Below are 9566 nucleotides of genomic sequence, written 5' to 3' on the forward strand. Positions count from 1 at the left end.
TAGTTACAGGTGTGTGTTGTTCTCAAGTTACAGGTGTGTGTTGTTCACTAGTTACAGGTGTGTTGTTCACTAGTTACAGGTGTGTGCTGTTCACTAGTTACAGGTGTGTGTTGTTCACTAGTTACAGGTGTGCTGTTCACTAGTCACAGGTGTGTGTTGTTCACTAGTTACAGGTGTGTGTTGTTCACTAGTTACAGGTGTGTGTTGTTCACTACAGGTGTGTGTTGTTCACTAGTTACAGGTGTGTGTTGTTCACTAGTTAGAGGTGTGTGTTGTTCACTAGTTACAGGTGTGTTTTGTTCACTAGTTACAGGTGTGTGTTGTTCACTAGTTACAGGGGTGTGTTGTTCACTAGTTACAGGTGTGTGTTGTTCACTAGTTACAGGTGTGTGTTGTTCACTAGTTAGATGTGTGTGTTGTTCACTAGTTACAGGTGTGTTTTGTTCACTAGTTACAGGTGTGTGTTGTTCACTAGTTACAGGTATGTTTTGTTCACTAGTTACAGGTGTGTGTTGTTCACTAGTTACAGGTGTGTGTTGTTCACTAGTTACAGGTGTGTGTTGTTCACTAGTTACAGGTGTGTTGTTCACTAGTTACAGGTGTGTGTTGTTCACTAGTTACAGGTGTGTGTTGTTCACTAGTTATAGCTGTGTTGTTCACTAGTTACAGGTGTGTTGTTCACTAGTTACATGTGTGTGTGTTGTTCACTAGTTACAGGTGTGTGTTGTTCACTAGTTACAGGTGTGTGTTGTTCACTAGTTACCGGTGTGTGTTCTTCACTAGTTACCGGTGTGTTGTTCACTAGTTACAGGTGTGTGTTGTTCACTAGTTACAGCTGTGTGTGGTGTTCACTAGTTACAGGTGTGTGTTGTTCACTAGTTACAGGTGTGTGTTGTTCACTACTTAAAGGTGTGAGTTGTTCACTAGTTACAGGTGTGGTTTGTTCACTAGTTACAGGTGTGTTTTGTTCACTAGTTACATGTGTGTGTTGTTCACTAGTTACAGCTGTGTGTGGTGTTCACTAGTTACAGGTGTGTGTTGTTCACTAGTTACAGGTGTGTGTTGTTCACTAGTTAAAGGTGTGAGTTGTTCACTAGTTACAGGTGTGGTTTGTTCACTAGTTACAGGTGTGTGTTGTTCACTAGTTACAGGTGTGTTTTGTTCACTAGTTACATGTGTGTGTTGTTCACTAGTTACAGCTGTGTGTTGTTCACTAGTTACAGCTGTGTGTTGTTCACTAGTTACAGGTGTGTGTTGTTCACTAGTTACAGGTGTGTGTTGTTCACTAGTTACAGCTGTGTGTTGTTCACTAGTTACAGGTGTGGTTTGTTCACTAGTTGCAGGTGTATGTTGTTCACTAGTTACAGATGTGTGTTGTTCACTAGTTACAGCTGTGTGTTGTTCACTAGTTACAGCTGTGTGTTGTTCACTAGTTACAGATGTGTGTTGTTCACTAGTTACAGGTGTGTGTTGTTCACAAGTTACAGGTGTGTGTTGTTCACTAGTTACAGGTGTGTTGTTCACTAGTTACAGGTGTGTGCTGTTCACTAGTTACATGTGTGTGTTGTTCACTAGTTACAGATGTGTTGTTCACTAGTTACAGGTGTGTGTTGTTCACTAGTTACAGCTGTGTGTTGTTCACTAGTTGCAGGTGTGTGTTGTTCACTAGTTACAGGTGTGTGTTGTTCACTAGTTACAGCTGTGTGTTGTTCACTAGTTACAGGTGTGGTTTGTTCACTAGTTGCAGGTGTGTGTTGTTCACTAGTTACAGATGTGTGTTGTTCACTAGTTACAGCTGTGTGTTGTTCACTAGTTACAGCTGTGTGTTGTTCACTAGTTACAGATGTGTGTTGTTCACTAGTTACAGGTGTGTGTTGTTCTCAAGTTACAGGTGTGTGTTGTTCACTAGTTACAGGTGTGTTGTTCACTAGTTACAGGTGTGTGCTGTTCACTAGTTACAGGTGTGTGTTGTTCACTAGTTACAGGTGTGCTGTTCACTAGTCACAGGTGTGTGTTGTTCACTAGTTACAGGTGTGTGTTGTTCACTAGTTACAGGTGTGTGTTGTTCACTACAGGTGTGTGTTGTTCACTAGTTACAGGTGTGTGTTGTTCACTAGTTAGAGGTGTGTGTTGTTCACTAGTTACAGGTGTGTTTTGTTCACTAGTTACATGTGTGTGTTGTTCACTAGTTACAGGTGTGTGTTGTTCACTAGTTACAGGTGTGTGTTGTTCACTACAGGTGTGTGTTGTTCACTAGTTACAGGTGTGTGTTGTTCACTAGTTAGATGTGTGTGTTGTTCACTAGTTACAGGTGTGTTTTGTTCACTAGTTACAGGTGTGTGTTGTTCACTAGTTACAGGTATGTTTTGTTCACTAGTTACAGGTGTGTGTTGTTCACTAGTTACAGGTGTGTGTTGTTCACTAGTTACAGGTGTGTGTTGTTCACTAGTTACAGGTGTGTTGTTCACTAGTTACAGGTGTGTGTTGTTCACTAGTTACAGGTGTGTGTTGTTCACTAGTTATAGCTGTGTTGTTCACTAGTTACAGGTGTGTTGTTCACTAGTTACATGTGTGTGTTGTTCACTAGTTACAGGTGTGTGTTGTTCACTAGTTACAGGTGTGTGTTGTTCACTAGTTACCGGTGTGTGTTCTTCACTAGTTACCGGTGTGTTGTTCACTAGTTACAGGTGTGTGTTGTTCACTAGTTACAGCTGTGTGTGGTGTTCACTAGTTACAGGTGTGTGTTGTTCACTAGTTACAGGTGTGTGTTGTTCACTACTTAAAGGTGTGAGTTGTTCACTAGTTACAGGTGTGGTTTGTTCACTAGTTACAGGTGTGTTTTGTTCACTAGTTACATGTGTGTGTTGTTCACTAGTTACAGCTGTGTGTGGTGTTCACTAGTTACAGGTGTGTGTTGTTCACTAGTTACAGGTGTGTGTTGTTCACTAGTTAAAGGTGTGAGTTGTTCACTAGTTACAGGTGTGGTTTGTTCACTAGTTACAGGTGTGTGTTGTTCACTAGTTACAGGTGTGTTTTGTTCACTAGTTACATGTGTGTGTTGTTCACTAGTTACAGCTGTGTGTTGTTCACTAGTTACAGCTGTGTGTTGTTCACTAGTTACAGGTGTGTGTTGTTCACTAGTTACAGGTGTGTGTTGTTCACTAGTTACAGCTGTGTGTTGTTCACTAGTTACAGGTGTGGTTTGTTCACTAGTTGCAGGTGTGTGTTGTTCACTAGTTACAGATGTGTGTTGTTCACTAGTTACAGCTGTGTGTTGTTCACTAGTTACAGCTGTGTGTTGTTCACTAGTTACAGATGTGTGTTGTTCACTAGTTACAGGTGTGTGTTGTTCACAAGTTACAGGTGTGTGTTGTTCACTAGTTACAGGTGTGTTGTTCACTAGTTACAGGTGTGTGCTGTTCACTAGTTACATGTGTGTGTTGTTCACTAGTTACAGATGTGTTGTTCACTAGTTACAGGTGTGTGTTGTTCACTAGTTACAGGTGTGTGTTGTTCACTAGTTACAGGTGTGTGTTGTTCACTAGTTACAGGTGTGTGTTGTTCACTAGTTACATGTGTGTGTTGTTCACTAGTTACAGCTGTATTGTTCACTAGTTACATGTGTGTGTTGTTCACTAGTTACAGTTGTGTGTTGTTCACTAGTTACAGGTGTGTGTTGTTCACTAGTTACAGGTGTGTGTTGTTCACTAGTTACAGGTGTGTGTTGTTCACTAGTTGCAGGTGTGTGTTGTTCACTAGTTACAGGTGTGTTGTTCACTAGTTACAGGTGTGTTGTTCACTAGTTACAGGTGTGTTGTTCACTAGTTACAGGTGTGTGTTGTTCACTAGTTACAGGTGTGTGTTGTTCACTAGTTACAGGTGTGTGTTGTTCACTAGTTACATGTGTGTGTTGTTCACCAGTTACATGTGTGTGTTGTTCACTAGTTACATGTGTGTGTTGTTCACTAGTTACAGGTGTGTTGTTCACTAGTTACAGGTGTGTTGTTCACTAGTTACAGGTGCGTTGTAATAGTTACAGGTGTGTTGTTCACTAGTTACAGGTGTGTGTTGTTCACTAGTTACAGGTGTGCTGTTCACTAGTTACAGGTGTGTTGTTCACTAGTTACAGGTGTGTTGTTCACTAGTTACATGTGTGTGTTGTTGTGGACTTCAGGAGGTCGGGGGTCAAGGACTACAGCCCCCTCAGCATCGACGGGGCACCGGTTGAGAGAGTCAACAGCTTCAAGTACCTCGGGGCCTACATATCCGAGGACTTGACATGGACCACACACATTAACAGTGTTGTGAAGAAGGCACGACAACGCCTCTACTTCCTCAGGCGCCTAAGGAAGTTCCAAGTCAGCCAGAAGATCCTTAAGAACTTCTACTCATGTACAATAGAGAGCATATTGACCGGCAACATCACCTCCTGGTTTGGGAATAGCACTGCACAAGACCAAAGCAGACTACAAAGAGTGACACGTTCAGCCGAACGCACAATTGGAGGGGGGCTCCCCACCCTCCAGAACATTTACTACAAGCGTTGCAAGGGCAAGGCTAAGAGAATCATTAAAGACTCCAGTCACCCGAACAACTGCCTCTTTGAACTGCTGCGGTCAGGCAAGCGATACCGGAGTCTCAAGGCAAGCACAGAAAGACTCAGAAGAAGCTTCTATCCCCAGGCCATCAGGCTGCTAAACGAACAATGAATGAACACTACACAACAACAACCACCAAACGCACATAGCACACACATCCACACGCACACACCCACTTTAAACAAACACACTGTAGCACCCACTCCACACACTTTATAGCACACACCCACTTTAAACAAACACACTGTAGCACCCACTCCCCACACTTTATATTTATATTTATGGATGAAGGATTGCACTACAACTCGTACACCTTACTGTAAATTGTACCTAAAATTGTACCTCATCCCATTTCTGCTTTGCACTAGATAGTACTGTACATTAGTACACTGCATAGTATTGTGTATTGTATATTATATGGTAACTCAGAACATTGTACATATGTCTATACCGAACACTGTGACCTCATTTTCTTCTTCTAAATTCATGCTATATTATGGTATTATGTTATTTGATACTATCTTGTCTAGCACAGTCTCTGGAGCGTAACAGTAAGAAGCATTTTGTATGAAAGTATTCTGTACTTCTGTATGACAACTATTAAAGAACTTGAACTTGACTTGTTCACTAGTTACAGGTGTGTTGTTCACTAGTTACAGGTGTGTGTTGTTCACTAGTTACAGGTGTGTTGTTCACTACAGGTGTGTGTTGTTCACTAGTTACAGGTGTGTGTTGTTCACTAGTTACAGGTGTGTGTTGTTCACTAGTTACAGCTGTGTTGTTCACTAGTTATAGCTGTGTGTTGTTCACTAGTTACAGGTGTGTTGTTCACTAGTTACAGCTGTGTGTTGTTCACTAGTTACAGCTGTGTGTTATTCACTAGTTACATGTGTGTTGTTCACTAGTTACAGGTGTGTGTTGTTCACTAGTTACAGGTGTGTTTTGTTCACTAGTTACAGGTGTGTTGTTCACTAGTTACAGGTGTGTGTTGTTCACTAGTTACAGGTGTGTTGTTCACTACATGTGTGTGTTGTTCACTAGTTACAGGTGTGTGTTGTTCACTAGTTACAGGTGTGTGTTGTTCACTAGTTACAGCTGTGTTGTTCACTAGTTATAGCTGTGTGTTGTTCACTAGTTACAGGTGTGTTGTTCACTAGTTACAGCTGTGTGTTGTTCACTAGTTACAGCTGTGTGTTATTCACTAGTTACAGGTGTGTTGTTCACTAGTTACAGGTGTGTGTTGTTCACTAGTTACAGGTGTGTTTTGTTCACTAGTTACAGGTGTGTGTTGTTCACTAGTTACAGCTGTGTGTTGTTCACTAGTTACAGGTGTGTTGTTCACTAGTTACAGCTGTGTGTTGTTCACTAGTTACAGGTGTGTTGTTCACTAGTTACAGATCTGTGTTGTTCACTAGTTACAGATGTGTGTTGTTCACTAGTTACAGGTGTGTTGTTCACTAGTTACAGCTGTGTGTTGTTCACTAGTTACAGCTGTGTGTTATTCACTAGTTACAGGTGTGTTGTTCACTAGTTACAGATGTGTGTTGTTCACTAGTTACAGGTGTGTGTTGTTCACTAGTTACAGCTGTGTGTTGTTCACTAGTTACAGGTGTGTGTTGTTCACTAGTTACAGATGTGTGTTGTTCACTAGCAGCTGTGTGTTGTTCACTAGTTACATCTGTGTGTTGTTCACTAGTTACATATGTGTGTTGTTCACTAGTTACAGGTGTGTGTTGTTCACTAGTTACAGGTGTGTTGTTCACTAGTTACAGGTGTGTGCTGTTCACTAGTTACAGGTGTGTGTTGTTCACTAGTTACAGGTGTGTGTTGTTCACTAGTTACAGGTGTGTGTTGTTCACTAGTTACAGGTGTGTGCTGTTCACTAGTTACAGGTGTGTGTTGTTCACTAGTTACAGGTGTGTGTTGTTCACTAGTTACAGGTGTGTGCTGTTCACTAGTTACAGGTGTGTGTTGTTCACTACAGGTGTGTGTTGTTCACTAGTTACAGGTGTGTGTTGTTCACTAGTTACAGGTGTGTGTTGTTCACTAGTTACAGGTGTGTTCTGTTCACTAGTTACAGGTGTGTTTTGTTCACTAGTTACATGTGTGTGTTGTTCACTAGTTACATGTGTGTTGTTCACTAGTTACAGGTGTGCTGTTCACTAGTTACAGGTGTGTTGTTCACTAGTTACAGGTGTGTTGTTCACTAGTTACAGGTGTGTGTGTGGTTCACTAGTTACAGGTGTGTTGTTCACTAGTTACAGGTGTGTGTTGTTCACTAGTTACAGGTGTGTGTTGTTCACTAGTTACAGGTGTGTGTGGTGTTCACTAGTTACAGGTGTGTGTTGTTCACTAGTTACAGGTGTGTGTTGTTCACTAGTTACAGGTGTGTGTTGTTCACTAGTTACAGGTGTGTGTTGTTCACTAGTTAAAGGTGTGGTTTGTTCACTAGTTACAGGTGTGTTGTTCACTAGTTACATGTGTGTTGCTCACTAGTTACAGGTGTGTGTTGTTCACTAGTTACAGGTGTGTGTTGTTCACTAGTTACAGGTGTGTGTTGTTCACTAGTTACAGGTGTGTGTTGTTCACTAGTTACATGTGTGTTTTGTTCACTAGTTACAGGTGTGTGTTGTTCACTAGTTACAGGTGTGTGTTGTTCACTAGTTACAGGTGTGTGTTGTTCACTAGTTACAGCTGTGTGTTGTTCACTAGTTACATGTGTGTGTTGTTCACTAGTTACAGGTGTGTGTTGTTCACTAGTTACATGTGTGTTGTTCACTAGTTACAGGTGTGTTGTTCACTAGTTACAGGTGTGTGTTGTTCACTAGTTACAGGTGTGTTGTTCACTAGTTACATGTGTGTGTTGTTCACTAGTTACAGGTGTGTTGTTCACTAGTGACAGGTGTGTTGTTCACTAGTTACAGGTGTGTGTTGTTCACTAGTTACAGGTGTGTGTTGTTCACTAGTTACAGGTGTGTGTTGTTCACTAGTTACAGGTGTGTGTTGTTCACTAGTTACAGCTGTGTGTTGTTCACTAGTTACAGATGTGTTGTTCACTAGTTACAGGTGTGTGTTGTTCACTAGTTACAGGTGTGTGTTGTTCACTAGTTACCGGTGTGTTGTTCACTAGTTACAGGTGTGTGTTCTTCACTAGTTACAGGTGTGTTGTTCACTAGTTACAGGTGTGTGTTGTTCACTAGTTACAGGTGTGTGTTGTTCACTAGTTACAGGTGTGTTGTTCACTAGTTACAGGTGTGTGTTGTTCACTAGTTACAGGTGTGTGTTGTTCACTAGTTACAGGTGTGTGTTGTTCACTAGTTAAAGGTGTGTGTGTGTTGTTCACTAGTTACATGTGTGTTTTGTTCACTAGTTACAGGTGTGTGTTGTTCACTAGTTACAGGTGTGTGTTGTTCACTAGTTACAGGTGTGTGTTGTTCACTAGTTACCGGTGTGTTGTTCACTAGTTACAGGTGTGTGTTATTCACTAGTTACAGGTGTGTTGTTCACTAGTTACAGGTGTGTGTTGTTCACTAGTTACATGTGTGTGTTGTTCACTAGTTACAGGTGTGTTGTTCACTAGTTACAGGTGTGTGTTGTTCACTAGTTACAGGTGTGTGTTGTTCACTAGTTACAGGTGTGTGTTGTTCACTAGTTAAAGGTGTGAGTTGTTCACTAGTTACAGGTGTGGTTTGTTCACTAGTTACAGGTGTGTTGTTCACTAGTTACAGGTGTGTGGTGTTCACTAGTTACAGGTGTGTGTTGTTCACTAGTTACAGGTGTGTGTTGTTCACTAGTTACAGGTGTGTGTTGTTCACTAGTTACATGTGTGTTTTGTTCACTAGTTACAGGTGTGTGTTGTTCACTAGTTACAGGTGTGTGTTGTTCACTAGTTACAGATGTGTGTTGTTCACTAGTTACAGCTGTGTGTTGTTCACTAGTTACAGGTGTGTTGTTCACTAGTTGCAGCTGTGTGTTGTTCACTAGTTACAGCTGTGTGTTATTCACTAGTTACAGGTGTGTTGTTCACTAGTTACAGGTGTGTGTTGTTCACTAGTTACAGGTGTGTTTTGTTCACTAGTTACATGTGTGTGTGTTGTTCACTAGTTACAGCTGTGTGTTGTTCACTAGTTACAGCTGTGTGTTGTTCACTAGTTGCAGGTGTGTGTTGTTCACTAGTTACAGGTGTGTGTTGTTCACTAGTTACAGCTGTGTGTTGTTCACTAGTTACAGGTGTGGTTTGTTCACTAGTTGCAGGTGTGTGTTGTTCACTAGTTACAGATGTGTGTTGTTCACTAGTTACAGCTGTGTGTTGTTCACTAGTTACAGCTGTGTGTTGTTCACTAGTTACAGATGTGTGTTGTTCACTAGTTACAGGTGTGTGTTGTTCACAAGTTACAGGTGTGTGTTGTTCACTAGTTACAGGTGTGTTGTTCACTAGTTACAGGTGTGTGCTGTTCACTAGTTACAGGTGTGTGTTGTTCACTAGTTACATGTGTGCTGTTCACTAGTCACAGGTGTGTGTTGTTCACTAGTTACAGGTGTGTGTTGTTCACTAGTTACAGGTGTGTGTTGTTCACTAGTTACAGGTGTGTGTTGTTCACTAGTTACAGGTGTGTGTTGTTCACTAGTTAGAGGTGTGTGTTGTTCACTAGTTACAGGTGTGTTTTGTTCACTAGTTACAGGTGTGTGTTGTTCACTAGTTACAGGTGTGTGTTGTTCACTAGTTACAGGTGTGTGTTGTTCACTACAGGTGTGTGTTGTTCACTACAGGTGTGTGTTGTTCACTAGTTACAGGTGTGTGTTGTTCACTAGTTAGAGGTGTGTGTTGTTCACTAGTTACAGGTGTGTTTTGTTCACTAGTTACAGGTGTGTGTTGTTCACTAGTTACAGGTATGTTTTGTTCACTAGTTACAGGTGTGTGTTGTTCACTAGTTACAGGTGTGTGTTGTTCACTAGTTACAGGTGTGT

This window comes from Notolepis coatsorum, assembly GCF_963971535.1.
Source record: "Notolepis coatsorum genome assembly, chromosome: 5".
NCBI classification, from domain to species: Eukaryota; Metazoa; Chordata; class Actinopteri; order Aulopiformes; family Paralepididae; genus Notolepis; species Notolepis coatsorum.